This window comes from Rhinatrema bivittatum, chromosome 2 (assembly GCF_901001135.1).
Source record: "Rhinatrema bivittatum chromosome 2, aRhiBiv1.1, whole genome shotgun sequence".
Lineage (NCBI taxonomy): Eukaryota > Metazoa > Chordata > Amphibia > Gymnophiona > Rhinatrematidae > Rhinatrema > Rhinatrema bivittatum.
The window spans coordinates 466,222,391-466,247,670 of record NC_042616.1 but is presented as its reverse complement, the minus strand read 5'-3'; positions in this window follow the sequence as shown (position 1 = coordinate 466,247,670).

Below are 25,280 nucleotides of genomic sequence, written 5' to 3'. Positions count from 1 at the left end.
GAAAAGGATCCAAGATGGCGCCGGCAGCGTGATGGGTCTGAGTGTCCCTCTTGCCTTTGATATTTTTCCCAGCTATCGAAATGCCTCATTCTGCCCGCAAAAGGAGGGCTAAGGAGCATCTGGCCTCGGAGGCTACACTGCTCCCTCCGAGTGTGAGCCCAATGGATGCCCATGTCCGTCGTAGGACGGAGAATGGGGCCGACAGCTCGCTGAGTGGTAAGTGAGGGGAAGAGGAGCCTACCTCCCCAGAGAAAGATCGCTGCCAGCAAATCCAGCCATTAGGCTCCAGCAGGAGCGAGGAGAACTAGAGTTGCTGGAAGAGAGCAACCCACTGGAACTCCATCCGAGGCACACAGCCCTGTAGAAGATCCCCACGGTGCAGCAAGGTAACAATCTGAATGCTGGTTGAACTTCCAAGAGATAGGCAGGATTAGGGCCCGGAGAGAGATCAATTGAAATACCTACTCTACAATTCAAAACTCTGGTAAGACCACAAACTTTTTCCTTGGAAATTATTTGGGAAGAAATCAATGATATAAATAAAAATATGGAGATGCAAATTGGTGTACTGTTGAATTCTGTGAAAGAAATTAATGTCAGAGTGAATAAAATAGAAGAAGAAACTGGTCAAACAAAAAAAGAATTGGAAATAGTAAAATCGGATTTGGGGAAAATTAATGATCTACAACATGCTCTAATTAAGGAGAATCAGACTTTACAGTTTAAAATAGAGAACATGGAAAATTGCTCCAGGATTAAAAATCTCCGTTGTATTAATTTTCCCAAGCTCCCAATGACTACACCAACTCAGCTGTGGTGAAGATACTTAATAGAAGTGTTGAAAATACATGAACCAACATTACCTATTATATCTAAGATTTATTATCTTCCACCAATGAAGAAAGTTACCAAGGGAAATAATAACAACGTTATGCAGGAATTACAACCTGTGGAAACACCGAACATTGATATCTCAGCAGTCCTAGAAGATTCTGATAGTAATTTGGCAAGACCATCAACATTGTGACTTTTCTATTAGAGTCTGATAAAGACTGGGTGTTTACAAAATATTTCTTAAATCATTCAGAGATGTTTTTGAATTGTAGAATTCAAATGTTTCCTGATCTGTCTAGGCAGTCCCAAAGACGTAGGTGACAATTTTTACTGCTTAAACCAAAAGTGGTCCAATTAGGAATGTTTTTCATATTAAAGTTTCCATGCAAATGCCTAATAAAACATAGAGGACTATCATATGTATTCTACCAGCCATCTCAGATGGCGGATTCTTTGGTTAGTAGGGATAGGCCACAGCTTAGTTCCTCACCATGCCTTGAATAGTGCACTCCTAAAATGGAATATTGATCTCTGAAAATTAAACTGTCCTTTAGCTATATTTCCTTGGTTTACTTTAAGAGATTTCCTTAGGTTGTGTAATCATGGATCCTATTGGGGGCTTGTAAGACAGGTGTGTCAGATAAATATAGTTATTCCTCGATGTATAATGTGAGAAAAATTTCACTGTACTACCTGTATTTCCATTCAAGTAATGTTACTTGATGATTATGTTTGTAAAATGTATAAACAGACAATAAAAAATAAAAGTTAAAAAAAAAGAATGTTCATCATTATTGGAATATCTCCTTTTAGATTTCGCAACAGTTCTTCTATTTCCTCCTTTATTTCCTTGCATTCACGTGCAGTAATATGGCAACCACACTAGTTTTAGCAGTTTGCAACTTGTCTGAAAATCTGGAGAGGGTTGAACTGTTGCATTTGACCACCTACAGTTACAGTGGAATGAAAAGATCCAGAGGAATGAGTGAGTTCAAGAGCTTTACATGAGACCTGACTGTCATATGATAAATGTCATCTTAAATTTCCTCATATAAGGTCATAATAGCCTTATATGAAGATGACTTTGGCTTTAGGTTCTCCGGGTGCTAAAAACCTTGCCTCTGTGTTGTCTGCATGCTATCTTCTTCAGCGATGCTTGCTGTGGCCTCTACTCCTGGCTCCCTTTCTTTTCCTGGGCTCCCTCTGCTCTGGGAATGGGATAAACACTGTGGATGCCTAAAGGCTAGAGGTTGGAAATGAAGAAAAGAGTACATGGGGGTAATCTGTGACAAATTTGCCCAGCTGTCTGAATGCTGTGAGGAACTTGGAAACATTGTATAAACTGGTGTTAAATCCAAATAAAACTGAGGTCCTATGAATAGGAAAATCAATTAACGTGGATTTGAGCTTTCAGTTTAGGATTAATGAGGTTGTACTTCTTTGATCTCCATAAATAGTCTGAGAGTGACCCTGGATTCCTCATTGAGTAGGATAGTTCAGATTGTGGCCCTCTCTAAAAATGGCTTTTTCCAATTGAAGAAAGTTTGTAAATTATTTCACTTTCCAGATCGCTGTTATACAAGCCATAATTACATCATGACTATTGCAACACCCTTGCTCAGAATGCCGCAGCTTGGATTCTAACTGATACTAAATATTAGGAACATAGTCTGGTGCTAGAAGGCCAGCTAAAACCCAGTTTAACATCCTTTCTCTTGTGTTTGAAGTTCTAATGGAGCCAAGTCCAATTACCGAAAATATCATTTGGGCATATATACTCCTATGAGGACATTCTGATCAATTGAGAAAGGCTTTATTTCTATTCTATCCAGGTAGGATATTAGCTTGATTGGAACCTATCAAAGGGCTTTTTTCAGGGGTGGTACTTATCATGTAGAATTCACTTCCTAAGGAAGCACATCTTTCTAAAGATTACTTGTCTTTTAGATGAGCAGTGAAAATGTGGCTCCTTCATCAATATTATCAGTAGAGAATCTATTTTATTTTTCAACCAGCAGTTTTATTATTCTAACACATTTTTAAGGCTTAATGCATTTGCAATTTCAGATTATTTAAGGGATATATTTCATCTAACTGCCTTATATTATCATTGTAGCAGTAGTAGTGTTTGTTTTAAAATTGTTTATTTTACTATTGCTGTAACCGCTTTGAGCAATTTGGATAAGAAACCATAAATGTAATAAAATGTTAATGTAAAACTGCACAAAATGAGATGAAGATTGCTATATGATGGCTTCTAGTGCCCCATTTTTTTTATCACCTTCTGCTAAAGTTATTTACAGTGATAGATTGGTACAAAAATATATCTTTTTTAAATAAATGCTATTGACTGTGCTCTGAGTTTTTATTTAATTAGCCACCACCTGGTAAGGAGCAGGCAACATTTTTTGTTATTGATCTGGTAATGCTAAAAGCAGAGAAACCACTGGTCATTTCCAGTTGACTTAACATCTATAGCGTGAACTCTTTTCAGCGGTGCCCTTATTACCTCAGTGCTAAAGCCAGTCCCCGTGAAGTCCAAAGATTTCAGGTAGTCAAAAAGCAACTACAGAAACACTTCAAGTTTAATAGCTTCCTCTTGTAGAAAGATTTTGGCAGTCATAGACCTTTGCCTCTTCTTATTTCATGCCCAGTGTCTGTTCAGAAATGGCGTTATATTGTTGCTTTGCTACATGAAATAAAATGTCTCCAAGTATGCTGTGCTGATGGAAGAACAGTTAAGAGTTCTGCTTCCTGAAAAACAGTTAGTCACCTCTTTTTCATAATTGCATTCTAGGAGCAACCTGATTTACCTTATCTCTCTCTCCTTATGTAGCCCTTTAGCTGAGCTGTACAGTAAGCAGTAATGTCTGGTTGACTCGTAAAAAGGACATGTTTATTTCTCTGTTTATTTAAGCCTATTGGACTTGCATTAAGGAGCTTTTAAAGATAATTGAGGAGCTCAACCTTTTTGTTTACCCAAGCTCTTGAAAATCTCATCTTGCTCTGACTTTAATCTGGCAAGCCTTTGATGTTAGCTATTTAACCTGCTTATATTTATCAGCGGCACACAGTCCACGTGACATATTACACAGGGTTTCAATAAGCCTCCTCTCAGCTTTTTGGGCTTCTGTCAGCAGCTTCATTGAGCCATACATTACTTAACAACTGAAACTACTGAAACATTTCCGGTTATTCCAGTGAGAAAAGGTATTCTAATATTGATTCATATTGACTTATTGCAAGAGGAGGTGAGATGTGGTATAATACAGCATTAGAAATTTTGCAGTGATTTCACACATGTATGCATGTCTTTCAGACTTTGCCATATAGGATTTTCAGTTTAAAAAAAAAAGTCACTCAAATTTATGACTGCTGGGGAGTGGGGAACCCAACACAGACCTCAACTGTGGAGACTTGAGATGGGGTTATGTAACTCCCATCCCAACAGCTAGAAGAACTCAGGGGGGGCATTTGGGAGTGCTAGGGCCAAGTTGTGACCCATGCTTCCAGATCTTTCTTGATAGGGGGGAGGTTATAATATTTCAAGGATTAGGATATTATTCAGCAAGAATAACAAATTACTACACAGTTTGGTGGTGTTCAAAAATTGAATACTTTACTGGAATATATTGTTACATACAAATAAGATCAGCAGGATGCACCGTGGAGCCCAGTTCAATCCATACAGAAAAGCCAAAAATAGTACACAGTCCAAAAAAATTGCAGTTACAGTAAATCGCCACAAATTAGGGATTTTCTTCCTTCACTACACACTAGCTTTGAGTTACTCTTAAGAGAATGAGACCCTTCAGTTCTTTCCCTTATTAGTTCCTGCCAGAGTCATAGCTCGCCTATCACCAATATGTCCTTGGTCTTAGGCGTCATCCAGTAGGGACGCCATTGCTCTCTCACAATTTGCTGAAGAGCTTAGTTGCCCAGGGGGAAAAGAGCTGCTGCACTTGCTCCTGGTGTCCCCCTCCCCTCAGGGCCCTCTTTGAAGGGGGAGCCAAATCAGGACAAAAAAAACACTAATGCTACTGCCCAGCTCAGAGGTGATCTGTGATGCCCCCCTGCAGTCAGGAGCAGCAAGGCTGGGAAAACAAGCATTGGCCCCTTCCACCACCAACATCCCCAGCAGTGAGATGCAGTGCAGACACAGAACTACAAGAAACATTGGCCTCCCTACCTCACCCCTGGCAGTCGGAAGCAGTACAGCCATAAGAATATTCAGCATTCTCCCCCCCCCCCCCCACCACCACCACCTTTCCTCTCAGTCATTGAGCAATGTGGCCATGGGGCCACATGAAGCATCCTCCTCCCCATTCCACCCCTAGTAGCAGTAGTAGAGATGGAAGAAGAAGCATGGGCCTCTTCAATCCTCCCTGACAATCAGGAGCGGTGTGGCCATTCGCTGAAAGAAGCAATAGGCCTTCTCCCCATCCCTCCAGCAGTCAGGAGAGCGTGACCCATGGAGCCATAAAAAGAAGCATCAACCTCCCCTCTCCCCTCTCTCCACCATAGCCAGGAGTAGGAGCAGTGTGGTCTGGTGGTTAGAAGAGTCTGGTGGACTATACAGGCTGAAGGAGGAAGCTGCTGCTGCTGCTGCTGCAGCTGCCCCTTGTGCTTCCAGAGGGAGAAACAAATGAAAGTGTGTGTGTGTATGAACATAAGAACATAAGAAATTGCGATGCTGGGTCAGACCAAGTGTCCATCAAGCCCAGGAACCTGGCAAGTACCCAAACACCAAGAAGATCCCATGCTTCTGATGTCAGTAATAGCAGAGGCCAATCCCTAAGTCAACTTGATTATAGCAGTTAATGGACTTCTCCTCCAAGAACTTATCCAAACTTTTTTAAACACAGCTACACTAACTGCACTAACCACATCCTCTGGCAACAAATTCCAGAGCTTAATTGTGCATTGAGTGAAAAAGAATTTTCTCTGATTAGTGAACTATCTACAATCTGTTGTATTGCTGAACCCAAGGCAGCATGTATTCACCAGGGAAAGTTCCTGCCAGACAAATCTAAATGATTTTTTGAATGGGTGACTAGAGAACTAGATCGAGGACAAGCACTAAAGATGGCTAAGTGATATGACAAGGCGATAGCTAAAGTCAAAGAGAGAGAGAGAGAGAAATAACCAGTAAGAAAAAAGAAGTGATAATACCCTTGTACAGGTATTATTTGTGAGGCCTCACTTGGAGTAATGTGTTCAGTTCTGGAGTCCGTATCTCAAAAAGGATAGAGATAGGGTGAAGGCAGTCCAGAGAAGGATGCCAAAAATGGTGTAGGGGTCTGTGTCAGAAGACCAATGAAGAAAGGTTGAAGGATCTAAATATGTATACCCTGGAAGAGAGGAGGTGCAGGGGTGATATGATACAGATCTTCAGATACCTGAAAGGTTTTAATGATGCACAATCGACAAACCTTTTCCGTTGGAAAGAAAACAGAACTAGGGGTCACAAATTGAAACTCCAGGGGGGATGACTTAGAACAAACGTCAGGAAATATTTCTTCACGGAGAGGGTGGTGGATGCCTGGAATGTCTTTCTGCAGGAGGCGATGAAGATGAAAACAGTCAAAGAATTCGAAGGAGAATGGGATAAACACTGTGGATCTCTAATGGCTAGAGGTCAAAAATGAGAAAAGCATGCTTAGGGGTAACTTGCTGGTATGGCAGTTACTACCCTTAACAGAAGGCATGGAGATCATTATCCTTAACCAATATGCCTTGATGATTCTAATGCAACTGCAACATTGATCCTCAGTTCGGTGACAGGGGAAAGGGGAATAGGATACAGAAAACAACCAAGAGGGCCCAACTTTTACGGTTTGGGTACTGATATGCAGACATAAGGGAAAAGCATAGGACTGCTTCTATAGCCAAGTTCATAACCAAAGCATGTCGAGCATTGCTATCTGAATTTTCAAGAAAGTTCATTACCCGTAAAAAATGCTGCTAGCTGCAATTTTTATGGGTACCATAAGGCTTGGGGATAACTGCACAGTGAGACAGTTACTACCCTTAAGAGAAACATGGGAGTAACCTGCTTGGAGTGGCAGTTACTACCTTAAAAAGCTTGCTGGGCAGACTGGATGGACCATTTGGTCCTTTTCTTCCGTCATTTCTATGTTTCTATATTTTATAATGTCTGTGAATACAGGATACCTTAAAATGTGATTGTAGACTGGTATCTGCAAAGAAATACACAATTATTGTAAAGTTCCAATTTCAATGTAAGTAACCGGTCACCTGAAATAGAAGATCACATTAATTAGAGATTCTAATAGACCAGATGTGGCCATCTCTGGTTCTTAAAAACCACATACAGGTCTGGTTTTCAGGATATCTACAATGAATATGCATAAATATGCAGTGTCTCCGTTGTATGCAAATATACCTCATGCATATGCATTATGGATATCCTAAAAGCCATGCCTGATAATGGCTCTTGAGGACTAGAGTTGTCCATCCCTGCAGTAAACAATAATTCAAATAAGACAAAAGTGGATTAAACAATAATTTTGGTAGTTTTTTCAAAATATATATATTTTTTTCTTTTTCCAAAAAATATTCTTTTGTGTATTTTTCTGAGTTTTGGAGGGGGGGGGGTGCAGTTTTGAAACTTGAAATCATACTTCTTTGAAAGTAAAGTCCTTATAGTAAGTTAAAAAAAAAAGTCTTCTGATCTTCTTGTCCTCTAGAACAAGCAAGTCAATCATGATATGGAATTAAAATCAGAAATATATCTATGGATCCTTTGGAGGCAGCTCACCCTTGTACACCTTGAGCCATATAGAAACAATAAAGTCTTCTAAAACTCTGAAAGAGATGCTACCAATGATTTTTTTTTCCATGCTGGCGAAAGAAAAGTGAGGCAGGGAACTTCCTAGAACATCCGTAGTCCACCTCCATATTGAAAACCTGAAGTAAAGCAGAAAGAAGGCAGACAACAAAGAAAAGAGAGAGAGAAAAAAAGTCTCTTTTGGAGAATGCTTTCCATGGTTTCTTCAAATCTAGAAAAAAGATGCAAATGGCAAGGCAGGTTTCCAAGTGCATTAAAACAGACTGTTTCAATGAAAACTGGAAACAATCCAGGCACTGGATTTTATAGTTGCACCAGTTCTCACAGGACAAGCAGGATGGTTGTCCTCACAAATGGGTGACATCAAGGATGGAGCCCAACCACGGAAAACTTCTGTCAAAGTTTCAGGAACTTTGACTGGCCCCTACTGGGCATGCCCAGCACGGCACCAACCCTGCAGCCAGCAGGGGTCTCCCTTCAGTCTTCTTTTTTCCGTGCAGCAGTAGCCACGCGGTCAAAGAGCTCTAAACCACGTTCCTGACAGGAATTCTTCAATTAAAAATTTCTGAAGAAAATTTGCCCCTCAGGGGTCTCCCTTCTTCGAATTTTTTCATCCGCGGAACTTCGGTAAGTTTTTACTGTCATTTGGTCGACTACCGTCGAGTTTGGCCCTTGAGGCCCGTTGGCAGTCGACAGTCCCGCGGCTAAATTTTTGGCCTATGGCCATGGCGTCGGGGTTCCGTCGATGTCCGGACTGTACCCGAACTATGTCAATCACAGACCCACACAGAGTCTGTGTTTTGTGCTTAGGAAGCGAGCATGATGTCCTGACTTGCACCAAATGTGCCCTAATGACACCAAAAGGTTGCAAAGCCAGAATAGAAAAGATGGGACTCCTCTTCCATGCTCGGACCCCAACGCCATCGATTGCATCGACGTCATCGGAACCGGCACCGTCGAAGTCTCATCGCCATCGACAGCCCTCCGGTGACCGTCCACCATCGACGACTTCACGGCCATCGACTCCTGTCCCTTCCCCTGATCATCAAGGGGATCGGAAGGAGAAACATTGCCATCGACGTCATAAGTCTCGGCCCGTCGAGGAATCAATGTCATCGACCTCCGTACCGTCCGGGCCTCCGCCAAAGAAGTCTCGACCAGAAGTGGCACCATCCACTACTGTCTCGCAGACACCGAGGCAACCCTCACCCCTCCGGGGTTTGGGAGCCGTGATTGCACCGGTGACGGTGGTCCCTCCGGCTCAGCCTCAGCCTCCCTCTCCCGTCGAGCCGGGTCTTGTTACCCCAGGTCTCCGGGCAGAACTGGACCGGCTGGTCCAGGAGGCCATCGACAAGGCGATACTACGGTTCCAGACTCCTCCGGCACCGACTCCGGCACTGAGAGTGGAACCGGTCACCGATCCGATTCCAGCAGCACTGGCATCGCTGCTTGCCCGGATGGAAGCGCTCATGAATGCCCTTCCACCGGCAATACCCGGATTACCGACAGCATTCTCAATAGGTGGAGAAACACCGTATCGAATTCCCCCTTCGGGGATAGTTCCATCGGTGCCTTGTCGTCCCTCGCCACCAATACATTCCTCGGGGGCGATACAGACATCAGCTCCACCGAGGATTCCGATGCCGACACCGATTCCCTCGATGCCGACACCGGTTCCTTCGATACCGGCATCGATACCGATACCGGCATCGATTCCACCGAGGACATTCTCGATGCCCCCGGTGATTCCTTCGAGTTTCTCGGAGCCTCAACCGGGGCCTTCAGGTATTCAGCCCGCTCATGGTCCTAAAGGTCAGCAACCTGATCCTTATGACACTTGGGGTGATGATACCTCGACTGAGACCGATGATTTGCCTTCACCACCCTCTCCTCCGGAGAGTAGAAAGCGTTCTCCCCCTGAGGACCTCTCTTTCATAAACTTTGTGAAGGACATGTCGGAGTTGGTCCCTTTCCAGCTTCAATCTGAACAAGATGACAGGCACCAGATGATGGAATTGCTCCAATTCCTGGATGCCCCTAAGGTCATCACCTCTATTCCAATTCATCAGGTTTTTCTAGACCTTCTCAAAAAGAATTGGGAATCTCCTGGATCTGTTGCTCCGGTAAATAAAAAAGCTGACTCCACCTACCTGGTGCAGTCAGCACCTGGCTTTCAGAAACCACAATTGGACCATCATTCTGTTGTGGTAGAATCAGCTCAAAAGAAAGCTAAACGAGTAAAGTCACATTCTTCCATACCTCCTACTAAGGAAAACAAATTCCTAGATAGTATAGGTAGGAAGGTATACCAGGGAGCCATGCTGATTTCTAGAATAGCTTCTTATCAGCTGTATATGACTCAATATAATAGAGTCATCCTTAAACAAATGCAGGAGTTCTCAGATGCCTTACCAGAACAGTTCCAACCACAGCTTCAATCCCTACTAAATAAAGGATTTGAAGCTGGGAAGCATGAAATAAGAACTAGGAATGTGAATCGTTTTTTGACGATTTAAAATATCGTCCGATATATTTTAAATCGTCAAAAATCGTTAGGGCCACGATACAATACCAATTCCCCCGATTTATCGTCAAAAAATCGTAAATTGGGGGAAGGGGGAGGGCAGGAAAACCGGCACACTAAAACCCCCTAAAACCCACCCCCGACCCTTTAAATTAAATCCCCCACCCTCCCGAACCCCCCCCCCCAAATGCCTTAAATTACCCTGGGGTCCAGCGGCGGTCCATAGCTAAATCGGGGGAAGGGGGAGGGCAGGAAAACCGGCACACTAAATCCCCCTAAAACCCACCCATGACCCTTTAAATTAAATCCCCCCCCCCAAATGCCTTAAAGTACCCTGGGGTCCAGCGGCGGTCCGAAACGGGCCGAAAACCGGCACACTAAATCCCCCTAAAACCCACCCCCGACCCATTAAATCCCCCCCCCTCCCGAACCCCCCCCAAATGCCTTAAAGTACCCTGGGGTCCAGTGGCGGTCCGAAACGGGCTCCTGCTGTTGAAGTGTGTTGTCTTCAGCCGGCGCCATTTTGCAAAATGGCCGCCGCAAAATGGCGGCGGCCATAGACCAACACGATTCGACCGCAGGAGGTCGCTTCCGGACCCCCGCTGGACTTTTGGCAAGTCTTGAGGGGGTCAGGAGGCCCCCCCAAGCTGGCCAAAAGTCTCTGGGGGTCCAGCGGGCGTCCGGGAGCGATCTCCTGCCGCGAATCATTTTCCGTACGGAAAATGGCGCCAGCAGGAGATCGACTGCAGGAGGTCGTTCAGCGAGGGTTCCGGACCTCCGCACTCACCCTAAGTTTTTGCCTAAGGTAGTTTCGGAGTTTCACATCAATCAATCCATCATACTACCTATCTTCTTTCCCAGGTCCCACTCCAACTCCGGGGAACAGACTCTGCATACCCTTGACTGTAAACGAGCTCTAGCTTTCTATCTAGACCGTACAGTTGCCCACAGGAAGAGCACTCAATTATTCGTCTCTTTCCATCCTAACAAGTTAGGGCAACCTGTGGGTAAGCAGGCTCTTTCCTCCTGGTTGGCGGATTGCATCTCCTTCTGCTATCAGCAAGCTGGCATTCCTTTCCAAGACCATGTCAAAGCACACTCTGTGAGGGCCATGGCGACTTCAGTAGCACACTTCGATCGGTGCCGCTTCCTGACATCTGCAAGGCTGCAACCTGGAGTTCCCTCCATACATTTGCAGCCCACTATTGTTTGGACAAAGCTGGAAGACAGGATTCCATCTTCGGCCAATCTGTCTTGCGTAACCTTTTTCCAACATGATGTACCAACACCCTTCCACCTTCCCGGTAGGGTGCGGATGTCCTCTCCCAAATTCCACCCCAGTTGTTGTGCCTGCTGCACGCCGTTGGGTACATTTGGTGCATGTTAGGACATCCTCAGCTCGGTACTCACCCATTTGTGAGGACAACCATCCTGCTTGTCCTGTGAGAAAGCAAATGTTGTTTACCTGATGTAACAGGTGTTCTCACAGGACAGCAGGATGTTAGTCCTCATGAAACCCGCCCGCCCCCCCGCGGTGTTGGGTTCGTTTTTATTTTATTTTTCGGCACTGCCTGTAGCTTTGAAACAAGACTGAAGGGAGACCCCTGCTGGCTGCAGGGTTGGTGCCGTGCTGGGCATGCCCAGTAGGGCCAGTCAAAGTTCCTGAAACTTTGACAGACGTTTTCCGTGGTTGGGCTCCATCCTCGATGTCACCCATTTGTGAGGACTAACATCCTGCTGTCCTGTGAGAACACCTGTTACATCAGGTAAGCAACATTTGCTTTATGGCTAAAACGGTCAGTCTTCTGGCAAGGGCTTTTGTCAGTTTCCAAGAAGCTCAGAGGAAACTCCAATCCTCATTTGTCAGTTGTGTTCCTGGAGTTAGATGTACCTGTTCCATCTTCTTTCTATTAGCAGCTCTGTGGAAATTCAGACAGAGGGTGGGAATACTTCTTTCAGAATAGAGGACCATAGGTTCTGGCCTTCCTCACTCATATGGGTTATGCCACCAAGGCACGGGGAACTACCTTGTGTCCTGTCATGGCAAACAGCTCTTTCTGCCCAGTGACTCCCAGCTGTATCCTCCACTTCCTCAGGGCTCTCAGCTATGCAGCAGAGATGCTCTTCACAGTGCTGTAGAGATCTGCTTCTTCCGCTTCAGATGCACTCCTACCCAGGCTTTCTCTTTCCTGCCACCTGCACTATTGTGGGCTGCCTGGGCTCCCTTCCCCAGCTGGCCCCATAACTGCTCCAGGTTTGAAAGAGAAAGGATCATGCGCTGACAGGCCTTGTATAACTAAGGGGATATCCAGCAGTACCCCCTCACCACAGAACTTCACTGCAAAGTAAACTGGAGAGGCTGATCTGGCAAACTTTGCTAGCTGGCCAGTGGATGAATACGAACCTTAGAATATTTATGCACACATCTAACACCTCCTGCATACTCAGTCAGTGACTGGCTAAATTGCATACTTTACATAGCTTTCAACAGTGACCTCAAAAGGTTTACATTTTTAACAGGTTTTAACTTCTGATTCCACCTGGCACTGGTTCCTTCTTGCTGCCAATGCAATCTTTTCAAACTGCTTGAAGAGCCTGAGTGTATGAAACAGTTAACCGCATGCCATTTTGGAGTATATTTTTCCCCTGTGTACCTACAGCAGATATTTAGTTCTAAAAGTGTAATATCTGCAACACAAGCCCAGGATACTTGACAGCCCAGAAGTGCAATTCTGATATATTCTTTTTGTTTTATTTCTGAGATAAACCCAAATCAGTTGTATAAACCTTGTCACTGGCTGCTTTTCTGGCCTGAATCAGGAAAATCATGCCTTGACAATCCTAGCTCACGTATCAGTAACTGTTACCTCAGCAAACAGCTGTCTGCATCGACATTTATTCTATGCATTGCTGTTTGCTGTGGTCTTTCTGGGGCAATTGTCAAACTGTGTACATTAGGACAAACACGAGGCATACTTTTTAAAACATGGGTTCTGTGCCAATTCTCACAGTGAGAGAACACATGCTCTTTCGCTTTGAAACTTTCTGCAGATACTAACTACCTGAGGCCATTTCAACCTGCTTTTTCTGTGGGTACCCAAAAGGACTGAAAATGCGGTCTAAGCTTGTACTTTTCCTTCCCCAACCTAAACCCCCTTGTCCCCCCAAGGAATCTGTCCTCTCATTGCAGTTAAAAGTGTGCGCGTTGTGTCACAACGTACAAACTTACGACAGCATTGAGGGAGGATAGTTTTTGGATTGACACGGGTAAAATGCTTTCTACCCCCATATATTGCTTGGAAAACCGGCCTCTTTCTGTCAAACCCATAATCACTTTTATTCTGTCTGGATCATTGGCATTTCTACTGTGACTAAAACTGAATAAAAAGTGCATCATACGCTTATCAGAAAAAAATGCACCATTTCCTTCAAGGTGCCACTTTAAAATAAATAAATGTCTTGATGCCTAAAAACCAGACCCAGAATTTATACTGATCCACCTTGCATTGAATTTCTATTATTTTTAGAAAGCTTTGGATTTTGCCAAATTGATTCATATTTTCACATAAGCTTCATATATATTTAATGTGACCCAGCTAGGATTTCACCGGGAGCCATTCTGGATATTCAGCATGAGCTGACTAATATTTTGCCAACCTAGTCAGGTGGAAGGTGAGTTGAAAGATTTCCCACAGTCTAAGCAGCCGTTCCACTTCCACTAATCTATGACTTCTGGATGTAATCATACACTCATCAGTCATCAAATGAGCACCTGGGTTTATCTGTCCAGGCATTTAGGATAAATCAAAAACAGGAATTGGAGCCAATGTAGGATTGACTCACATAATTTTTAGCATATCTACAAAGCAAATCAAATTATAGAAATTTGAAATTTCAGGTTTGAACAACAAGAAGATGCTAGAAAAGGAAAGAGATACCATACATTCATTTAAGAGTATATTAAAGCCAGGGAAAACCAATGCAAATAAGATACCTTTGTAGATATACTATAAACTCTATGACATAAACAAATAAACACATAAACACAAAGTTTAAAGATTGGGATTTGCTTCTCTTTAAACTTTGTGACATTATTTTTGAAGATAAAAGACTTTTTGGGCGAATGATAGAAAAGTCTGGGTCACATCTGACAGAGATAACCGTCTGGGTTCTTGACACCCCTTACTATCTCACTATTTAGTTTTCCAGAATTATATTGTGTTTATATATATATATATATATTTAGAGATTTTTGTCACAATATAGTTTCAATCCAATAATCCTCTGATGCAGTGCTAAACAAAACATTGGCTGATGTCAGGATTTGGATTTTAACTGTATTATGACAAAAATATCTAAATATATATATATGTGTGTGTGTGTGTGTGTGTGTGTGTGTGTTTTGAGTGGTAAAAGTTTTTTGGTGTGAATGATAGAGAAGTCTGGGTGACACCTCATAGAGATCACAGTCTGGGTTGCTGACACCCTTTACTTTCTAATTATTTATTTTTCCAGGATGATATTGTATTGCTATAGATTTTTATTTGTCTCTTTACATAACCATTATTCTTTTGGGACTTTTTTCTCACTTTTTTACTAAACCTCTCTATGGAGGCCAGGTTCGGATTGCGAAAGTTGGAGTATCCCATTGCCATCCAAAATAGAAAGGCAACAGAGCTCCTACTAGGCCTCCGTAACCTACCTGTTTACAGTTTGCATTTATTTATATTGAACATTCCTAGGAAAGAAACTCACAATAAAAATAATACAAATTAATAAGGAATACATACACAGGAGGTTCCTGTTATGATTTGTGGGTATGTGGGCCCTTGGCCCGAGGTACAAGTTGACACTACCTGTGGGAAGGACCCCCACAGGTCTGCATCGTCGGGAGGTGAGGTCAGAGACAGCAGAGAACTCTGGGTGAGGCATTAGAGAGATCCCGTGGCACCAGGAGGGGACCTCCGAGAGAGTAGACTGGAGGCAAAGCCTGGGCAGGGACCCTGAGGGAAGGGATGCCAGACAGACCGCAGAGCAGGGGGCGTGAGACTTGACCAAGCAGAAGGTACTCCGGATGGCAACCCCGAAGGAAGGAGCTGCACATAGTAGGATGATGATGAAATGCCGTAGGCTAGCCCACAGGACAGGGAAGCCTGAGCTGAGCCTCTAGTGATGACGTAGCACTGCCCCAAGTAGCGGGGAAGTGGAGGCAGTCCCAATGTCATTCGTAGGTGCAGCCCCGAGGAGCGGGGAAGCGCACAAGTACCAGGGATACTGGAGAGCACTGCCACAAGGAGCGGGGAAGCTCTGGCAATCACAGTAGTATGAAGATGTGGTTCCGAGGAGCAGGAGGCGCGGCCAATCTCGTTCAGGATGTGGGTACAACCCCAAGGAGCGGGTGAGTTCCCCAGTAGAACTCACAAACAGTAGATGTGTCCCAGAGATAGCCCCAAGGAACGGGAAACCTTGCAGGATAGAACCCAAGAGACGCGGAGCCAGCCCGAGGAGCAGGGTAGGCCAGGAGAGCGAGTCCCTGGTGCATACACTGGCCCCCGAGGAGTGGGTATCAGACAGGGTTCACAGTCAAGGCATGAAGCATAGTCTCAGGAACAGGAAGCAATAGTCGAAGATGTATGGAACTTGTTGCCTAGTCGGCTAGCTGAGGGCAAAGGTGAAGTTTAAATACCCCGGTCTGGTGATGTCATCAACTGGAGACACCCCCAAGGTTCCCACCAAGGAGGCTAGAAAGGAGGGCCCGGTGGCATGCATGCGCACCTAGGAAGGCCCAAAGTCGAAAAAGAAGGTGGCGGCATCCAGGCCGCCATGAGGAGTCCTGGGGAATGCGGCAGTGAAAGCTGACCTGATCCGCGAGCAGCCCGGGGAGGGCAGGAGATCAGTGCAGGAGGTAAGCACACACGGTCACAGCCATCTGCAATTGATGGTCATAACAGTACCCCTCCTCTTAAGGCCCCTCCCCGGGGGTTTGGGTATGTGAGGATGCTTGGCATGGAACTGTCGAATGAGATCTTTGTCCAGGATATTGGCCATGGACTCCCAGCTGTTTTCTTCAGACCCAAAGCCCTCCCACGACAGGAGATACTCCCATCTTCTGCCATGTTTCCTGATGTCCAAGACGTCTCGGACTTGATAGGTGACATCAGCCTCGGAGGATAGCGGTATGGGATCCGGTGATTTCTTCGAAAATCCAGAAATAATCAGAGGCTTCAGCAGAGAAACATGAAATACATTGTGAATTTTGAGTGAGGAGGGCAACTGAAGTCAGTAGGTAACAAGGCCCAGGCAGCGTAATACTGGAAAGGGACCAATATACCTAGGAGCAAAGCGTGTTGATGGCAGTTTGAGGTGAATGAACTTAGTGCTCAGCCACAATTAAGAACATAAGAACATAAGAAATTGCCATGCTGGGTCAGACTAAGTGTCCATCAAACCCAGCATCCTGTTTCCAACAGAGGCCAAACCAGGCCACAAGAACCTGGCAATTACCCAAACACTAAGAAGATCCCATGCTACTGATGCAATTAATAGCAGTGGCTATTCCCTAAGTAAACTTGATTAATAGCAGTTAATGGACTTCTCCTCCAAGAATTTATCCAAACCTTTTTTGAACCCAGCTACACTAACTGCATTAACCACATCCTCTGGCAACAAATTCCAAAGCTTTATTGTGTGTTGAGTGAAAAAGAATTTTCTCCGATTAGTCTTAAATGTGCTACATGCTAACTTCATGGAATGCCCCATAGTCCTTCTATTATCCGAAAGTGTAAATAATCGATTCACATCTACTCATTCAAGACCTCTCATGATCTTAAAGACCTCTATCTTATCCTCCCTCAGCCACCTCTTCTCCAAACTAAACAGCCCTAACCACTTCAGCCTTTCCTCATAGGGGAGCTGTTCCATCCCCTTTATCTCCAGTTTGAAATTGGGATGCTGAGCGATGGCAAGCATCGAAGGCCTTTTTTGATCTCTGGGCAGTGCGTTCGAGCAGCTGTTGGGTATCGCGCCACAATTGGTGTAATTCTTGCGCAGTTGCTTGGGCTGCCGGAGAGGCCACGGATAGCGGAAGAGGCAGCGGTGGTAAAGGTTGGCACCCATAAACCAACTGGAAAGGAGATGAACCGATGGATGTGGACACATGAGAATTTAATGAAAACTCCGCCCAAGGCAGAAGGTTGGCCCAGTCATCCTGCTGCTGATTCACATAGGCTCGAAAGAATTGTTTCAGAGTCTTATTTGTCCTCTCAGTTTGGCCATTGGCTTGAGGGTGGTAGGCTGAAGTGAAGTCTAAGGAAATGTCCAACTTCTTGCAAAGAGATTTCCAGAAACATGTAGTAAATTGAACACCATGGTCAGAGGGAATATGTTTGGGAAGACCATGGAGACGGAATACATGCCGAAAAAATAGTTTGGCCAGCTGGGATGCTGTCGGGAGACCAGGTAGAGCCATAAAATGCTCCATCTTAGAGAAGTGATTGACAGTGACCCATATGGTGTTCTTCCCACTGGAGGTGGGCAGGTCCACTATAAAATCAGTGGCAATATGGGTCCAAGGTTCGCTCGGAACCGGGAGTGGTTGCAAGAGTCCCCAGGACTTCCCAGCCGGAGGCTTATGACGGGCGCATGTAGGACAGGATTCGACATAGGCTTGGGTATCCTTTCGAATAGTGGGCCGCCAATAGTAGCGTAAAATGGTGGAAAGAGTCCTAGCCTGACCTGGGTGTTCGGAGTTGTGGGCCCACTGCAGCACCTTCTTTTGAAGCAGGCGAGGAACCACTGTCTTTCCTTGAGGTACTGGATAGGGCGCCGACAGAATGACCCTAGCGGGGTCTATGATGTGCTGTGGCGAATCAGGTACATCCTCGGTGACGAATGACTGTGAGAGGGCGTCCGCGCAACCATTTTTATGCCAGGACGGTAATGCAATAAGAAATTAAATCGTGTGAAGAAGAGGGACCAGCGGGCCTGGTGGTGGTTCAGACGCTGAGCCTGATGCAGATACTCCAAATTCTTATGGTCCGTGTATATGGTAATCTGATGCTGAGCCCCTTCAAGTCAGGGGCGCAATTCCTCAAACGCCAACTTGATGGCCAGCAGTTCTTTGTCCCCGATAGCATAATTGCATTCCGCTGGTGAAAATCATCGAGAAAAGAAAGAACAGGGGTGCAGCATATGAGTAGTGGAATACTGACTTAATATGGCCCCAACGCTGATGTCGGAACCGTCGACCTCAACCACAAACGGGCGCGTAGGATCCGGGTGAGCAACCCTACAAAAATGGATGGACTTACAAGAGAGATAGAGAAAGAATGAGATTTGGAAAATAGATATTTTTCCCAGACGTCAAATATTGTTTCTTTTCTACAGTCATCAATGTGTAACTTCCTCTTCTTTGTTAACATATTTTAGTAGGCGGTCTGTATTTGATCGTATACTATCTTTTAGTTCATTTTTCTCCATTTCTTTCCTTCAGTCTCACACCCATCCAAAGATTGTGAAACTAGGGGTACTGGGGGTACTGCACAGCCCCCACAGGTCTAAAACAATTTTCGGCACCTTCACTATTACAATTACTCCAATCACCTGCACATGCAACATAGGTTCCTTCTTCCTAATTATGGATAGGAAATCTGCTCAGTGTTGTTCTATGCTAATCAGTACTGACCCTTTGGTGACAGCAGTCCTCATTCCTTTCCCCAATATATCCTAGAGATCATCACCTCCAAGGTGTGCCGGTGTCCTGACAGTTGTGAAAGCTGCTCTCCTATTCAGCATACTGCAGTCCACATGGTAGGCATTATGAATGACTATATGCCTTACATGTTTATTATGAAATGTCACATGGCACCATAAATTCCCTATGTAGTCATTGCCCTACAGTGAATGTGTAGACTGAAGTAGTCTAGCTTTATGCCTTAGGGGATCCTATGATGTGGAAGTAAAACGAGTTTATGCTCTGGCTATCTGCGGCATATATGAGTTCAAGATAAATATATTTTATTTATGGCATTGCTAAGCCTTTAACCTTCGAAATAGCCACCTTTTCTTCTCTTTCTGTAGAGGTATATGATTTATAGTAATCCACATCCAATAAAATTTAAGCTAAAAAATGATCACCACTTGCAATTTCCCCAAGATATAATATGATGCATTCCAAAACTCTGCAATCTTAAAATCACAAATGTGTCTTTGCTCAAACAATACCAGTGCTCTTGTTCTTTCTACAATGAGCCGAAAGACTGCATTAAACCAAAAAAAAAAGAGCACAGTGTTTATACACATTCTGTGAAGCCGAGACCCTCTTTCTTTGAGTTTTAAAGGTAAATGTCACTGCAAACTGGACTGCTTCAAAATAGTAAGAGCTTCTTAAGGAAATAATGAGGTCCCATGTAGCTAGAATTTGACAGGTATAGTAATTAACACAAGGGCCTCAGTCTGTTATAAAAATTAAAGTACACAATCACATCTTTTTGCAGAAGTTTCTGATCCTTCTGCAAATATTTGCTCTAAAGATAAGCTTGTGTTTACATTCTTGTTAACCGTTCATGCATTACAGTCCCCCAGCAGCCATGCGCTTACCACTACAGTTCTTCTTGGGAACCAAAGAATGTGTACATCTGGGGAAACAATCCATGCTGTTAGAACTGTGGATTGTGAAGGGGTAAATTGGTCTTTCAATAGAGAGTACTAGATTTGTATTTCTTCTCATGGAAACATTTTCTAAAAATCTGACCTGGAATTTGGAATGGATGCTAATAATTTTATGGAGATAGTTAAATGCTGTACAGTTAATATTTTAACTTGTATATCATTTAATTTTGTTTTAAATTTCTACTCTGCCTTTCATGATTGGTCAGCTACTTCAAAGCGGATCTCAATAAGGTTAGGAAAGCTGCTGGCAGAGGATAACAATGGAAAAAGAGTTGAGGACGGAATGCACTGGAGTCATGGGGCAGAACTGAGGGGTTGAGGGATTGTAGGGATGCACCTTAAAGGCAAAAACTCTATGCATATTGTTGGAGTAAGTAACAAAGGGAATCAATTTATGTCCTTAGGGTACTTCATATAAGGACAGGGATGTGAATCGTTTTTTGACGATTTAAAATATCGTCCGATATATTTTAAATCGTCAAAAATCGTTAGAGGCGATATACAATAGGAATTCCCCCGATTTATCGTCAAAAATCGTAAATCGGGTGAAGGGGGAGGAGAAGGGGGAAGGCGGGAAAACCGGCACACTAAAACAACCCTAAAACCCACCCCGACCCTTTAAAATAAATCCCCCACCCTCCCGAACCCCCCCAAAATGTCTTAAATTACCTGGGGTCCAGTGGGGGGGTCCCGGTGTGATCTTCCACTCTCGGGCCACAGGTGCGTTAATAGAAATGGCGCCGGCGCTACCTTTGCTCTGTCATATGACAGGGCAAAGGTAGCGCCGGCGCCATTTTGGTTCCTGTCCCCTGACATCACGAGCGCAGGAGATCGCTCCCGGACCCCCGCTGGACCCCCAGGGACTTTTGGCCAGCTTGGGGGGGCCTCCTGACCCCCACAAGACTTGCCAAAAGTCCAGCGGGGGTCCGGAAGCGACCTCCTGCATTCGAATCGTATTGCCATATTGCAAAATATCAATCAGAGGGTCTTGAGAGAAGGAGTAGATGGATGTTGTTTTTGGTTTGTTTGAACGTTTCGGGTGGGATAATTATCCTTCACTTTGTCTATCAAGTAGGTGGGATTGAAGCCCTTCATCATCATCATCTTGCATGTAAGGGACAGGATTTTAAATTTGATGTGCAGAGATTGGGAGCCATTGTAATGAGTTTAGGAGAACTAATGCCCTTGAAAAACAGTTTCAAGTAGTTTAGTCTGCAAAATGAATTGTTTTCAACAAACATGGTATATACCCAGAAAAGGGGTTTGAAACTGGTTTCAAAATGCATTGCAAGATAGTTGAATGAGGGTGGTGATGCAATTTTCTGCTGCATTGTGGAGCATTCTGGCTTTCAGAATAATATAAACAATACTTTACAGATCCTAAACAGTAATTCAATGTTACTGAGTTTCTGAATCTCAGCTTTCCCCATGTTAACTTATATGTATTTATCTTTGTATATATTTCTGTGCATGGCAAGGAGCAAATTATACCACGTCTTACCCTTATATTGTTAAGGTTTGTGGGTATGTGGACCCTTGGCCTGAGATTAGAGTTGTTACCGCCTGTGGAGAGGAGCCCCACAGGTCCACACCGTCAGGAGGCGAGATCAGGCACAGCAGGGAGCTCTGCGTAAGACTGTGGAGAGGTCCCGAGGAGCCAGGAGGGATTCCCACAGTAGGTAGACAGGCTGGTGAATATACCTGGGCACAGACCCCCAAAGGGGAAGGCACTAAGCAGGCCGCAGAGCGGGAGGCGCGAGACTGGCCGTGCAGGAGGTATTCTGGAGAGGCAACCCTGAGGGGCGGAGCTGCGCAGCGAAGGAGGTGCTGATGCAATGACGTACGCCAACCCGCAGAGCAGGGAAGCCCGAGTCAGGTCTCCGATGATGACGTGTGCTCAACCCCGAGGAGCGGGAAGCACTGACAGTCTCTGTATAGCATGGAAGCACTGCCCCGAGGAGTGGGGAAGTGCTGGCAGTCTCTGTATAGCACGTAAGCGCGACCCGAGGAGCGGGCAAGCATGGACAGTCTCAGTATAGCATGGGAGCACTAGAGATGTGAATCGGAACGGGAATCGGTTCGGTTCCGGTTCCAATTCAAATCTTATAATTTTTATTGTCCGGCCCGATTGGTTTTTTGTTTATCGGCTGCGCCCGATCCGATAAACAAAAAACCCACCCTGACCCTTTAAAACTGACCCCTTAGCCTCCCCCCCCCCCCAATTTTTAAAGTACCTGGTGGTCTAGCGGGGGTCCCAGGAGCGATCTCTCGCTCTCAGGCCGTCGGCTGCCACTAATCAAAATGGTGCCGATGGCCCTTTACCCTTAGCATGTGACAGGGTATCCGTGCCATTGGCCGGCCCTTGTCAAATGGTAGGAGCACTGAATGGCCTGCGCCATATTAAGGTGCGATTGGAAATGCTTCTTAATCAGGCCACTGGATGGCCTGCGCCATCCATTGCTCCTACCATGTGACAGGAGCCGGCCAATGGCACGAATACCCTGTCACATGCTAAGGGCAAAGGGCCATCGGCGCCAAAATGTTTTTGGCGGGGCGGGAGGGTGGGGGATGTGAAAGAATTAAATTTAAAGGGTCGGGGTGGGTTTGGGGTTTATTTTTAAGTGTCCTTTCTTCCCACCACCCCCCCCCCCAAAACGATAAGAGAACCCCATGAAAAATTTCGTGGGGTTTTCCTATCGGGTTCGGGGGCCCCCCGAATTCTGATGAGTTTGAAAATATCTTCTGATATTTTCAATCTTCAGAAAAACGATTCACATCCCTAATACTTACAAGTACAAGTAGCACATATATCTAGACAACATCTGAGATAAAGTACAATAGGTAAACATATAAGAAAAAATGAACCAGTATTTAAAATGACCAGGATCAGTTTTGTTTCATATTGCTGTATATCAGCCAGTCTGCTAGGGGTAAAGGATATCTTTGGAGAGGTAGGTCATGTTACAGTTTCTGAAATGCTTTGAAAAGCCAGATTTATAGTAGTTTTCTGAAGACCAGCAGATTAGGTATTAGTATGATGTTCAGTGGCAAGATGTTATATAGGGTTGGGACTGGTGTCTTGTCTAGTATGTGTGAGAAGCAGGTCTTTGGGAGGTGGCACAACTAGGTAGCCTTATGGCAGTGAGCGCAGAGCACAGTAAGGCATACTGTCTAACGAGTGAGGCTATGACAGAGGTAGAGTGATGCACATTCTTTACGGATCTTAAACTTGGCTAAAAGCAAAAGAAAGAAAAGAAACTATTTTTTTGACTACTCCTGCCCGCAGAATGACTTCTAGCTGCTTTTTTAGTTCCATTCACAAGCAGATCCAGCAGAGGATCAACAGACTGTACACAATGTCTGCCAAGACAGGTTTATAATGTAGTCATCATCTCTATACAGATGTGAAGCACAAGTGACTTGTTCATTATATCTTAAATGCCTGGAAAAGTACCACAAACAATGCCTCTGAAAGATCTATTGCCTTAAATGGGAAGACTGCCACACAAACATCAGTGTTCTCACTGAAGCAATATCACCAAATTGTTTTTATTTTTTTGGATTCATTCATATCCTGGGGTATGTTGGGAAAGATCTTGATCTCTCAACTTTACTGCTAATAAGGCATTGTGCAAAAGAGACCCTCCTTCTGGAGTTCATAGGGTGTAATCTCTTTAGGCAACATATGAAGGTGCGATTGGAAATGCTTCTTAATCAGGCCTGTGGCACACAATATAACTGGGACTATTTTGGTATTTTTCAACCACATTTTCTTGGTCTTTGGATCTCTTCGTACTTAAGGATCTTTACATTCTCCATATGAGCCACAGAATAGTCGCTGGGATTTGACACCTCTATCAACACAACAATGCCATTCTTCTGGTTTTTCCTTCTTCACAATGATTCTCACATATCAGCTCCTCTGGATAAGACATTGGCTATGATTTACTAAAAACAAAATTTCCCATAAACACAGAATGGGAGAAAGGCCTTAGTAAATCAGACATTGTGTAGGGATGAGTAGCTGCCAACTCCCTGAGTATGTTCGCTAGTTCTAACTCATTTATGGCCAGAGGAAATGCTCTAAATACACTTTAAAGTCATATCTCAGGAAAACAGATGTCAAAAACACAAACTGAGAACAGCTTGTCACTAGCCAAGACCAGTCCTGCATCAACTGCAACATTGTGGCTGCCAGTTTGAGATGATACTTCTTGCACAGAAAGCGGAAAATAAGTAACAGAGAAAGAAAAAAAGGGATTTCATTATTTATTTATTTATTTATTTAGCACTTGTATACTGCAAAACAAAATTTCTAAGCGGTTATTTGTTGAGAGACCTGTTTCTCAGATTGGACTCTTAAGCCACTTTAAAATTGATCTGTAGACTGTGGTAAAGATCATCTTACAACCAAAGAATTACCATCTACTACTTCTATAAGGTTGTATATACAGTACATTCTGAAATAATAATAATCAATGACAATATGCACAATGATTTTAGCAACAGCTCTACTTTGGATTTTCAAGGCTGTCAATATTTCTGATGTAAACAGAAATCAAAACTTTATCTAAAAAATGCACAATTAATCTGGCATACTATTGAAGCCTTGAGGATGACCATAACGTCTATAGCCATATTGGAAGAGAATCTGGATGCCTAGTGACACAGGGAGGGAGAGCTTTGTCTTTCTAGTTTACTGGTTTAAATCCAATTCAAACCAATAGTGACTAAGAATGATTAGCTCCGGAAAAGTATTCGGTGGTCTGCGCATTCTGTTAATAGTGCTGCTTGGTTTCCAAGGAACCCGTAGCTACCTCACTAAACCAGCCATCCCAATTAGATACCAACTGAGCACTGTAACTAACAGTCTGAGGCTCAGGAGTGAGGCCAGCATGAGCATGAGCACAAAGACTGAACCTTCCCCTTCTCTTTTTCCAAAACCAAGAGGTTATTCTTTTCATAAGGAGTTTTAAGGCATAATGATAGGACAGTGTGCCGAACCGTTCATTGCTACTGCTGTGCTGCCCCTTCTGTAGAGAAATGGATGACTTCTTTTTGCATCGCAGCCATTAATCAAGAGTGCTTTAAAAACACTAAATTTATTAGAAATGTTAAAAGAAATAAACAGCTCTATTATATCTCCACTGAATGCTGTGTGCGTGTGAACCATATCAGACTGAAACACTTTTAAATAAAGTCTTCCCTTTAGGCACAGAGAAAATATATCACATGCATCAGTGCAAGCTCCCCCAATGTTTTTCCATCAGTGTTCTTCAACCTTATCCTGACGAGGCCAACTGTTTGGAATGAAGAGTTAGGTCATGTTTCTTGACCTTAGAGCTGAAAATTACATTGAAGATGCTAGTTAATGACAACTTTGGAGGTGGTATTTTATAATTTTGTCTTCAGGGAAATGAACTGAGACCATTAATTCATTTT